The sequence below is a fragment of the Eriocheir sinensis genome, chromosome 19 (assembly GCF_024679095.1).
Source record: "Eriocheir sinensis breed Jianghai 21 chromosome 19, ASM2467909v1, whole genome shotgun sequence".
In the NCBI taxonomy this organism is placed as follows: Eukaryota; Metazoa; Arthropoda; class Malacostraca; order Decapoda; family Varunidae; genus Eriocheir; species Eriocheir sinensis.
This window is the reverse complement of record NC_066527.1, coordinates 1,919,814-1,932,313: the sequence shown is the minus strand read 5'-3', so window position 1 is coordinate 1,932,313 and position 12,500 is coordinate 1,919,814. Positions and strand designations below refer to the sequence as shown.

At 41.9% G+C, this 12,500-nt stretch overlaps 1 protein-coding gene across 1 annotated transcript in view; it reads right to left on the bottom strand.

The window, feature by feature from the left end:
* Nucleotides 1-12,500, bottom strand: part of LOC127000508 (nephrin-like) — a 227,886-nt gene that overhangs the window by 172,838 nt on the left and 42,548 nt on the right. The window lies entirely within an intron of this gene.

The window sequence follows — 12,500 nt, the reverse complement described above, 5'->3', positions numbered from 1 at the left end:
AACAGAAGCAGGTAGTTTAGGGTCCAAATCATCCTAAATCATCCCTTCTAGACAGCCCAAGGTCCCCAGTGAACCTTAAACCCAAGAGACATAACTTAAACATCCCACAACAAAACCTGACACACAGACAAGCCGCGCAGAATAACAGGCGGTTTTAGGGTCCAAATCATCCTAAATCATCCCTTCTAGACAGCCCAAGGTCCCCAATAAACCTTAAACCCAAGCGACATAACTTAAACATACCACAACAAAACCTGACACACAGAGAAACCGCGCAAAATAACAGGCGGTTTTAGGGTCCAAATCATCCTAAATTATCCCTTTTAGATAGCCCAAGGTCCCCAGTGAACCTTAAATCCAAGCGACATAACTTAAACATACCACAACAAAGCCTGACACACAGACAAATCGCACATAATAACAGGCGGTTTTAGGGTCCAAATCATCCTAAATTATCCCTTCTAGACAGCCCAAGGTGCACCAAATCCCTTTCTCGCCACGCCTTTCTATTACTTCAGTCCCGCTGTCTACGCTCCATCGCCTCTGAATGTACTCCTTTTCGGGGCCATTTCTTCCCATCTGCTCCATTTCGTCCCATTCCCTTGACTTGGGGTGGGTTTTCCGGGCGTTCCCAGCATTGCAAGGAAGGGGTGATGGGTGGGGTGTGTGGAATGTGGTGCTGGGTACGTGTTATGGGGTGGGGGGTGATGGTGAGGGCGCTGGAAGGGGGTGAAAAGAGTGAGAAAAGTAAGGTATGCTGAAGACTCGTAATTGGATGTGGTTGTATCAGATGTTTTTTTTGAAGAGGAAGGCACAAGGAAGTAGAGAAGTGGAGGAACAGGAGGTAGAAGAGGAGGAAGAGGAGGAAAAGTAGGAGTAGTTTGGGTGTGAAAGCAGGTTAGTCTCTGTCTCTCTTTCTCTTTCTCTCCCTATCTCATGAATTATTGTAGGTCATTTGTGGGTGAAGAAATGCGGAAATAATATAGTGGAGGACGAGGAAAAGGGAGGGTAGGTGTGTTTCTCTCTCTCTCTCGTATGCCATTTTTCCCTTCCCTGTATTCGTATATCCTCAAAATTCAGACATATTCATCGTATTTCGTGTTTGGTTTAACGAAATTGATGGAAAACTAATTGGTATTCTCTATATCGTTTTCTTTTACTCTTTTCTATCTTGTTCCCGTTCTCTATGCAAGTTTATTCACAGTACTTACACACATTCGTTCTTTTAATGTCTTCTCGTAAGGAAATAAGGGTAAACTATGATATTCCTTAAGCTTCCCTTGTTCTCTCTTTTTTCCTCGGTATTACTAGCTTACCTTCCTTATAGCGTTCTTAGTACTATGGTTTTGCTCCCTGTATAGTACCGAACATCTCATTATTCATACGTATTTGTGATTAAGGGCGTTTATTGTAATGAAATGTGAGCTTCTGATAAATGCTATCCCTTAATATTTCCATTCTCTCTTCCTCCTCGTCAATGGCATTACCCTTCAAGCAATTGTAAACAACACAACAGTAATAATAACACTAGTAACAATATATAACACTCATCGAGCCAGGCTGAAAAGGGCATGGCGGTGGAGGGCACCCTTTTAGAGAGAAACCGGTAGGGGGTGCTGAAGAAGGCCTTAGAAGGGGTAGCCAACTGTACCTTGCCCCTTATCAGCCCTTCACCGCCTCCTTCAGCCCCGTCAGCGTCCTTCAGGAGCACACACGCGTCGGGAACACTCGTAGTAGTTAATAAATAAATAAAAAGATTGAACAGTGGACACCGAAACACGTCCGCTAGAGATAGAAAAAAAAAAAAAACGGGCGGTTGGACTTGGCTTCAGGCGATCACGTGACCTGCTCGTCGTTGATTGGTGGACGAGAGGTGACGTTGATGTAATGCCGAAAACTCACGTATTTGATGCTGTTGATGTTCGTATTAGTGAAGTCAAGGGTTATGGGAGTATTAGATAACGAGGCATTACATCAACGTCACCTCTCGTCCACCAATCAGCTACGAGCAGGTCACGTGATCGCCCGAGGCCCAGTCCAACCCCCCGTTTTCTTTTCTATCCCTTGCGTGGAGTCATGGACGGCGGACGGTTTCGGGTGTCGAGTGCTTAATCTTTTTTTGTTTTATTTACTAACTATTGCGAGTGTTTCCGGCGTGTGTGTTCCTGAAGGACGCTGACGGGGCAGAAGAAGACGGTAAAGGGCTGAGAAGGCAGAAGGTACAGTTGGCTACCCGCGCTAAGGCCTTCTTCAGCGCCTCCTACCGGTTCCTCTCTAGGCTGATGCCCTCCGCCGCCATGCCCTCCCCAGCCTGGCCCGGTGAGTGTTATATGTTGCTTCTAGTGTTTTCTTACTGCTGTGTTGATTATAATAGTGTTTGGTGGGTAATGTGTTGAAGGAATAATAACTGCCAAGGCTCATTTGCTTCTGGTTCAAACTCAAATGGGTTCAAACCGTTGCAAGCTTAGGGCTAAACGAAGCAGTGTTGTAATTAGTGGTGTTATTAGTGTTGAAGATTCATATATGTTGAAGAAATGATGATTGCTAAGGGTCGTTTGCTAGCTATACGTTCAAATCGTTAGCCGTTGCAAGCTTAAGACTGAAACGAACCTGTGTTACCTGGTGTTATTACTTGTGCTTCTTTTTCGCGTTGGAGGTTATTAAGGAAGAGTAACAAGCTTCATTTTCTTGGTATACGTACGTTCAAAAAGTTAATGACCGTTGTAAGGTTAGGCCTTAACGATCCTTGCTTGTTTGACTCTTGCTACTTCGGTCCGTTTTCTTACTTCATTACTACTGAGGGATTTAAATTGTTGCTAGTTACGTCTCCTATGTTATTTAGTTTATATAAGACAGAACCGCCTGAGATTGCGTGCCGGATCAGTTGAAAATGACCCACAAAGACCGAACTACCATTAGTAATATAGAACTATTTTTCATGTACCCAAGCCCTGTTCTTTTTTTTTCCGTTTTTCCATATATATTCTGATGTATTTACCCTATTTAACCTAATACCCCGTTACCTACGTCTGCATTTGTCTTATATATTAGTTTTTTTTTGGGGGGAAGGGGGTAATGACACTTGGAGAGCGGACTGAGTGAGCAGCCAACATGGTCGTTTCAATCAAGCGATAAGGGAAGATGGGGTCATTTTTGAAGGGTTGTATGGTAACTTGCAAGAAGATCCACGGGTTTTGTTTGTAAGTATTAGTTTTGTGTGATAACAAGCGAACGAGCGAACGAGCAAGGGGTGGGGGGGTGGGGGAAGGAGAGAGCGAGAGAGAGAGAGAGAGAGAGAGAGAGAGAGAGAGAGAGAGAGAGAGAGAGAGAGAGAGAGAGAGGAAAGGAGGAGGGGTTGAAGGGGGACTGATGTAATGGTCATGTGCTGGTGATGAGCTTGTTGGGACGAGGAAGAAAGTTACACGATTGGTTGATGGTGTTTATTATATTCATGGGTAATTTGTATACTTGATTTAGGCGTAAGAGGCTAAGAGGAAGATTGAGGGCGAGTAGAGGATTATAATTTTTTTTTTAAACTTTTGAGGTTGAAAAGTGTGGAGAGCGAATGGAAGGACAGACTGAAGTAGTAAATGTTATGACGGTAAAATAATTTGATGAGAATTAGCCTTTTATGGTGTTTTAGTAATAGATAATTTACATATATTTTACGCGTTGGTGATTGAGAGGTGTGTGAAGAGACCAAGTGGAAGGATAGATTGCCAGGTGATAGACAGGTAATTTATATTTATTTAGACTATAGAGGTAGAGATGTAATGGGGCTGAGCGGAATGACAGAGAAAGGTAATAGATAGATAACTGATACTTATTTAGGGCTTGAGGTGAAATGAGGACAAATAAAAGGCTAGATCGCAAGGTGGTAAAGATAATGCCGGTAAAATAGTTCGATGATGAGAATTAGTTTGTTTTAGTTTTTTTTTTTTTTTTTTCATTGGAAGTTGAGAGGTGTTTTTAGGGCCGAGTGGAAGTACAGATTGCAAGGTGTTAAAGGTAATGACGGTAAATAGTTTGGTGTTGAGAATTAGTCCCTTTTTGGAGTTGGTGAGGAAATTTGGAGTTTGATGGCAAGGCAGGCGGACGAGGTTAACAAGTGGAGTTGAATGAGGTGGTGGGAACGATTACAGCATTTTGAAACTTTAGAATGGGATTTGATTACACACACACACACACACACACACACACACACACAGGACAATCCATACACACACACTCGACACTTTGTTAAACTCTCACGAAATTAAAAAAAAGTTGGCGGCTTTAAATGCCTGAGCGAATTTAAAAGCCCAAGCGTGTAGTGTTTCCAGAGAGAGAGAGAGAGAGATGGGGGGGGGGGGGTTAAGGGGATCATGGTGTCTCATTTCTCATTTAATTACCTATCAAATTTGTCCCTCCTAATGATGTGTTCGTTTTATTCTACAGTCGCTTGCGTGTATTCTGGGATTATTTAGTGCTCAGTGATGATGCGTTGAATAATAATAAGGTAGTTAGATGGGTTATAATAAGGTAAAACAGGTATAAGGTAAGATTAATAAGGCAATATCACTTCCTAGCCGTGTGTGCCTCCTCTTCCTCCTCCCTCTCGCTCCTTTCTCCCGTTCTCCTCTTCCTCTTCCTCTCCATCATCACATCCCTTTACCCGTTCCCTCCTCCCTACCTTATTTCCTCTCTCCCCCCTCTCCTTACTCCTACCTATAGATACCTCACTACCCTTTCTCTCTTTTCCTCCTCTTCCTTCTACCATCACTTACCTCTCCCTCCCCTCCCTCTCCTCCCCCTGCTCCTCTCCCCCCTTTGTCCACTCTCTCTTACCCTCCTCTCCCTTCTCCTCCTCCTCCCCCTATCACCTCCACCCCCCCCATTTCCCTCGCTACCACTTTGTTAGCCCTACTTCTCCTCCATCACCACCATCACCTCCTCCTCCTCCTCCTCCTCCTCCTCCTCTACCTCCTCTTCCACCTCCTCCTGCTTTTGGGGTGAATGCAATTACACTTTTAACCCAATTTTTTCATCTCGCATCTTTTCGTTGACCCGTGGAGTGTTTGGGCGCTCTGTGGGTGGCGTGAAGGACAGTCGAGATAGACGAATGAAGGGAAAAATGAACGCGGCCAAAAGAGAGGGAGATGAGCGAGGAGGCTGCGGGAGAACTTTTGCGCTGAGCTCACACAGAAACCCGCCGCTGGGAATAAGAACATGTGCCACGATAGTGATTTGTGATGGCAGTTTGGTTAGAAGGGAAGGCCGTGGGAGGGAGGGCGAGGCACATATATACAGAGACAGTGGAAGAGGTGGTAGAGTGAGTGAGAGAGGGAAAGAGGGATTGAGAGAAAGAAAGAGGGAGTGAGAGGAGAGAAATGAGGTGTAGAAGAGGGAGGGGAGAGGGAAAAGAGGGAAGGGTGAAGGAAAAAAAAGGAATTGAAGTAGAAGAAAAAAATGAGAGAGGGAGATTTAAAGAGGAAGTAGGAAATGGAAAGAGGAAGTGGGAGATGGAAAAAGGGGAGAGGAGAGAGAAAGGGAAGAGAGGGAGTGGGGGAGAAAGAGGAAGATGGAAAGGGGAAAAGAGAGAGAGAGAGAGAGAGAGAGAGAGAGAGAGAGAGAGAGAGAGAGAGAGAGAGAGAGAGAGAGAGAGAGAGAGAGAGAGAGAGAGAGAGAGAGAGAGAGAGCATGTAGCAGTTCCTAGGTGCTAGTAGTCCTATTATTATTATTATTATTATTATTATTATTATTATTATTATTATTATAGGAGGCAAATAGTACACCGGGCCACGCTTTGATCACGACTGGCTTGTTTTGACGCATCGAATATCTTTTTTGTTGTAGAGTATTCATAGTATTCATAATATCCGTAATGTATGCGACACGGGCTTGATGTATTTACCATGGCGACTATACATTTTTGTCCCGGGCTGGATTTGTGTGATTTAGAGAAATAGTGAACCTGTTTTTTCTCTTATGACTGATTTCTGTCGGCTCGCTCATAATGACTGACTGTAATAGCGTTAAAACGAGGCGTATATTATCCGTAAAGCGATAAATTATTGCTGAAATATCTGTATTTTTTTAATCATATTGTTTTCACGTGTAGTACGCTTAGCAATCAGGAAAAGATTATACCTGTCACAATATTGAAGTAACGCTGTATTAACTGTCAGCGTTGTCATCATAGCTAAGCATACATCACCTTTGAATACTTTGAATTCAAGTGAGGGACCATAACATTTTCATTTAATTTTCATTTCTAGGGGACCCGCAGAGGGCCACTCTCGGGTGGCATGATATGCGGGGGTTGTGCAGGGGATTCAAGGGGCCAGGACAGGATTAGGATAAGTGTTAGGATGAGGAAAGGTATTGGGACATGGTGAAGGGCCAGGATTAGGGAGATAATAATTGATGATCCTATTCCAAAAGCAACAATATATGGAAGGCATTAAATCAACACCGCCTCCAACTCCTCATGCTTCCTTCCGGGCTGGTCGGTAAATGGGGAAACCTGGGGAAGGTAAACTGTGGTAACCCGGATGTTGCACTGGCCCTGTGTCGTGTTGATGGGTTCTCTCTCACCACAGGCTCCAAGGGTCAACAGGACGGAGATGAAGACAACCATACGCGTAGCTATAGCCTATGCTCTCATCTTTCCCTTTACCCTTATTAAAGAAACGCCGAATGATCCATCACATCGCTGTCTTCATAGGTAACCGGGGAATATGCAGTGTTTAAGTCAACGTGAGGTTCTTTTAGGTCGAGGTTAGCTACATGACTCAAAGGCGACTTGTATGTGTTATTAAATACTGTGGTCAGCTGAAGTTCTTGCACGTAAAGACTAGCAGCATAAGAGGCAAAGACAGTATATCTAGCACGTCACTTCCTAATGTAATGATTAATGTGGTCAGTTGATGTCTTTACACGTAGAAATTGCAGCGATAGATAGATATAGATATTTGTGTGTGCTGTTGGCGGGTACTCGAGTCAGATGAAGTTCTTGAAGGCAGAGGTTAGCAGCGAGAGAGGCCAAGGCAACCTACTCAGCCCGATATAACGAAAAATGTGATCAGGGGATGTCTTTACACGGAGAAACTATAACGGGAGATGAAATTTGAGAGTTATGTGTGCGGTTAATGGGTACTCAGTCCGGCAATGTTCTTTAGAGGTAGAAGTTAGAGGCGAGAGAGGGAACGGCAAGCAACCCAGCATGGCTTTACATGGAGAAACTGAAGCGGGAGATGAAATTTGAGGTTTGTGTGTGCGGATAACTTGTACTCGAGTCAGGCAATATCCTTTAGAGGTAGAAGTTAGAGGCGAGAGAGGGAACGGCAAGCTACCCCGCACGGCGCCTCCCACTATAATGAGTAATGTGGCCACGGGCGGATAATGTGACAGCGTATTGAGAGGTGGTGAGTTACGACCGATTCTCTGTAGGCTCAGCGCGGAATAGGCGACCATAAATCCGAGGTGTTCAGGGATTATTATTATTAGTATGGTTAGAATTGTGATAATGGGATGCGGTGAGGGGGGAGGGGGGGAGGGATTTTGTGTGTGTGTGTGTGTGTGTGTGTGTGTGTGTGTGTGTGTGTGTGTGTGTGTGTGTGTGTGTGTGTTTATAATGAGTGAAAAAAGATGGAGTTTAAGAATATACAAAACAAGAATTAAATAGTTTTCTTAGCTTTATTGAGTAAGAGATTTGTTAATTAATTGCTTCCTGAATCTTGGGTTTTCAAATAAATTAGTTGTTGCTCTGGGTAAAATAGATTCATGTATGGATAAAGAAATAAAGTAATGGATAAATGAAGTAATAAAACAGATAAAATACGTAAAAATAAATAGATAAAATAATTGAAGTAGATAACTGACTGGGTAGATTAAAGAAGATTCATATATAGATAAAGAAATTAAATAACAGATAAATAAAGTAATAAAAACAGATACTAAAAACATAAATCATATAAATAGATAAATGTTTAAATAGAAATAGATAAAATGTCAAACAGCCACGTCGGAACCTCAAGAAATTATCACCAAATGGCCCTGACTCGCAACACATAACTCACACAAAGGAAAGGTGCAGGGCGTTAATTAGTGTGTGTGTGTGTGTGTGTGTGTGTGTGTGTGTGTGTGTGTGTGTGTGAGGGTGGGTGTATATTAATTAAGCAAACTATATATTTATTTTTGTTATTTTTATTTATTTTTCTATATAGTTATTTCATTACCTACAAATCGAAATGAAAATATGATTGATAGGCGTATGAGATGTATGTTCTTGTAGTCGGTATCCTTTTTTTTTTGTGTGTGTGTGTGTGTGTTAAAAGCTCTTCTGCGAGATAACTTTTCTTTCAATTCTTTCAAACTTCTCTTTCCTTTCTTTCAACTTTTCTTTCTGTCATTTGCTTTCTTCTTTATGCACTACTTCTCTGTTAATTTTTTTTTCACATACTCTTTAGTGCAAGCGTGTGAAGTTTTACATTTTATTTCTTTTCTTGCTTGTCGTCCCTCTGTGTGTATGCGTGTGTGTGTGTGTGTGTGTATGTCTGTGTGTGTGTGTGTGTGTGTGTGTGTGTGTGTGTGTGTGTGTGTGTGTGTGTGTGTGTGTGTGTGTGTGTGTGTGTGTGTGTGTGTGTGTGTGTGTGCAGGCAAGGTGACCGGTTCGCCTCACCCTAATTAATGTTGTGAAGGACGGCCGTGAGTGGTATTGACAAGTGTTGTGTTTCCACCTGACCAGCGAGAGAGAGAGAGAGAGAGAGAGAGAGAGAGAGAGAGAGAGAGTAATTACATGTTTTATTATTCCTCTTTATATAAATTAAGTATGTAAAGAGCCTTAATTTTAGTGTGCAATGAGAGAGAGAGAGAGAGAGAGAGAGAGAGAGAGAGAGAGAGAGAGAGAGAGAGAGAGAGAGAGAGAGAGAGAGAGAGAGAGAGAGAGAGAGAGTCGTGTGTGCAGTTACGTGATCATGATTGCGTGTGTGTGTGTGTGTGTGTGTGTGTGTGTGTGTGTGTGTGTGTGTATTAACGAGGCACTAATACGAATATGTGGTGAAGGGAATGGCCGACTCATTAATCGACAAGATATTCACGCTTGAAATGACCCGACACACACACACACACACACACACACACACACACACACACACACACACACATACACGGAACGGGAATACAAACGATATAGCAAGAAAATAAATAAAGTGTATAACTTTGCACCCGAGCGCCAAACAGTATAGAAAAAATAAAATAAGTAAAATAAATAATGAATAAATAATAATAATAAATAAAAAAAAACAATAATTAAAATATATGACTTCACGCACCCTCGAACACGAAAAAAATATGGAAAAAAATATTAAAAAAGAATCAAATGCAAAAAAAAAAAAGGTATTCATGGAAGCCCACAGACACACACACACACACACACACACACACACACACACACACACACACACACGACCCCCCCCCCCCCCACACACACAGAAAAAAATAAGTGGCCAGGTACATTCAAACACCACTATTTTTTTCCCCTCTTTTTCTCGCCGTGTTCCTGCCCACACACTCGTAAGCCTGCTGAGCGAACGAGGGAAAGTTTTGAATGTCTCTACGTAATGGTTCGCCTGGGAAGAGTTTGACTTAGCTTACAACAAGGGCGTGAGTGGGTAATGGGGGAGTGAGTAATAGGGGAGAGTCGTGGGAGGAGGAGAGTGTGGTATGAAAATGATGATGCCGAGGATGACGACTAATGGGTTTGAGTGACAGGGGAGAGTTGTGTGATGAGTGTAATGGTGATGATGATGACGTGGACGAGTATTAATTGGAAGTGAGTGACAGGGGAGAAGTTTGTGATGAGGATTGAGTTTAATGATGAGGATGAGGGTTAGATGGTTTTGAGTAACAGGGGAGAGGTGTGTGATGAGTGTAATGGTGATGATGGGGACGTGGATGAGTATAATTGGAAGTGAGTGACAGGGAGAAGTTTGTGATGAGGATTGAGTTTAATGATGAGGATGAGGATTAATGGGTTTTGAGTAATAAGGGAGAGGTGTGTGATGAGTGTAATGGTGATGATGACGACGTGGATGAGTGTTAATTGGAAGTGAGTGACAGTGAGAGGTTTGTGATGAGGATTGGGTTTAATGATGAGGATGAGGATTAATGGGTTTTGAGTAATAAGGGAGAGTTGTGTGATGAGTGTTTTGACGATGATGGGGACAAGGATAAGTGTTAATTGGAAGTGAGTGACAGTGAGAGGTTTGTGATGAGGATTGAGTTTAATGATGAGGATGAGTATTAATGGGTTTTGAGTAATAAGGGAGAGGTGTGTGATGAGTGTAATGGTGATGATGACGACGTGGACGAGTATTAATTGGAAGTGAGTGACAGGGGAGAAGTTTGTGATGAGGATTGAGTTTAATGATGAGGATGAGGATTAGTTGGTTTTGAGTGACAGGGGAGAGTTGTGTGATGAGTGTAATGGTGATGATGACGACGTGGATGAGTATTAATTGGAAGTGAGTGACAGGGGAGAAGTTTGTGATGAGGATTGAGTTTAATGATGAGGATGAGGATTAGTTGGTTTTGAGTGACAGGGGAGAGTTGTGTGATGAGTGTAATGGTGATGATGGGGACGTGGATGAGTATTAATTGGAAGTGAGTGACAGGGAGAGGTTTGTGATGAGAATTGGGTTTAATGATGAGGATGAGTATTAATGGGTTTTGAGTAATAAGGGAGAGTTGTGTGATGAGTGTAATGGTGATGATGACGACGTGGATGAGTATTAATTGGAAGTGAGTGACAGGGAGAGGTCTGTGATGAGGATTGGGTTTAATGATGAGGATGAGAATTAATGGGTTTTGAGTAATAAGGGAGAGTTGTGTGATGAGTGTTTTGACGATGATGGGGACGAGGATAAGTGTTAATTGGAAGTGAGTGACAGTGAGAGGTTTGTGATGAGGATTGGGTTTAATGATGAGGATGAGGATTAATGGGTTTTGAGTAATAAGGGAGAGTTGTGTGATGAGTATTTTGACGATGATGGGGACGTGGATAAGTGTTAATTGGAAGTGAGTGACAGTGAGAGGTTTGTGATGAGGATTGGGTTTAATGATGAGGATGAGAATTAATGGGTTTTGAGTAATAAGGGAGAGTTGTGTGATGAGTGTAATGGTGATGATGACGACGTGGATGAGTATTAATTGGAAGTGAGTGACAGGGAGAGGTCTGTGATGAGGATTGAGTTTATTGATGATGATTATATTAGTTTGTTTTCAGTAACAGGAGAGTTCTATTTTGAGGAGGATAAGCAGGATGAAGATGAGGATTGCTTGGATTTGAGTAACGGGAAAAAGGCTATTTGCTATTTTTGGGGGTCTTTTTATCTTGTGTTTTTTTTTTAAGTTCATCATAATTTTGAATAATTTTCTCGCCTTATTTTTTTCCTGTTGTTCCTTTATTTAATTTCAACAGTTTTATCTTCTTTGACCCTACACCTTTTTTTTTATTATTATGTGTTGCAATTTTTCGTTTTTTTTATTATTTTTTTGCTCCATTTCTCGGTATAGTTTTTTGTATTATTTCTTTTTGTAAACCTTCTCTCCTCTTCCTCTTTCTTCTCTATTTTTTTTTTTTTACTTCTTTTTCTATATATTTTATCCCCTTTCTCGTCTGTCGTCATTTCTGTTTTATAGTTTCAGTTTTTGTATTTATCTTTTTCCTGTATTCATTTTTTAGCTATTCTTTTTTTTTTCTCTGTTCCTTTGTCTCCCTCGTAAGGTTATTGTGTTCTCGTATATTTTTCCTTCATTTTTCCTTTTGTTTCCTCTCGTTCCCTCTCCCTCCTCCTCCTCTCCCTCCCGCCCTCCCTCCCTTCTCTCCCTCCTCTCTCTCCGTGTTTGCTTCCTGCCTCCTGCACTTTGCTTACTCTTTTTTCCTCTGTTTGTTTTCCTTTCCCTCCGTGTCGTTCATTTTACTCCACTTCCTTTCTTTCTTTCTCTCACTTTTTTCGCTTTTTCCATTATTTGAGTTCAAGGCCTTTCACTCTTCTCAATTTCTCTTCGTCTCCTCTTACTCGGTTCATGTTGCTTGCTGGTATTATTATTTCTCTCTCTCTCTCTCTCTCTCTCTCTCTCTCTCTCTCTCTCTCTCTCTCTCTCTCTCTCTCTCTCATTTTTCTATTTCTCGTTATTATTAGTTATTTCTTCTAATTTCGCCTAATTTTTTTCATATTCTTCAATTTTTCCTTTCTTTTACTTCATCTCATTTCCTGCCCCTTTTCCTAACTCCATTTTTGTCTGTTTCCCCTCTACGTTCCTGTATTTTTTTTTCTTTCCTCCCTTGACAAACTTTCTCGCTTTTCTTGTTTCGTATTGCATGTTATTCCCCTTCTCCCCTTTTCGTTATTTTCTTACATATTTTCTGCATGCCTAACCTTCATCCATCAGTTCTGGCCTATCTCACAAGCTCTCTTTTTTGTTAGGCCGCTCCCGTAACATCACTTCCTTTGTCT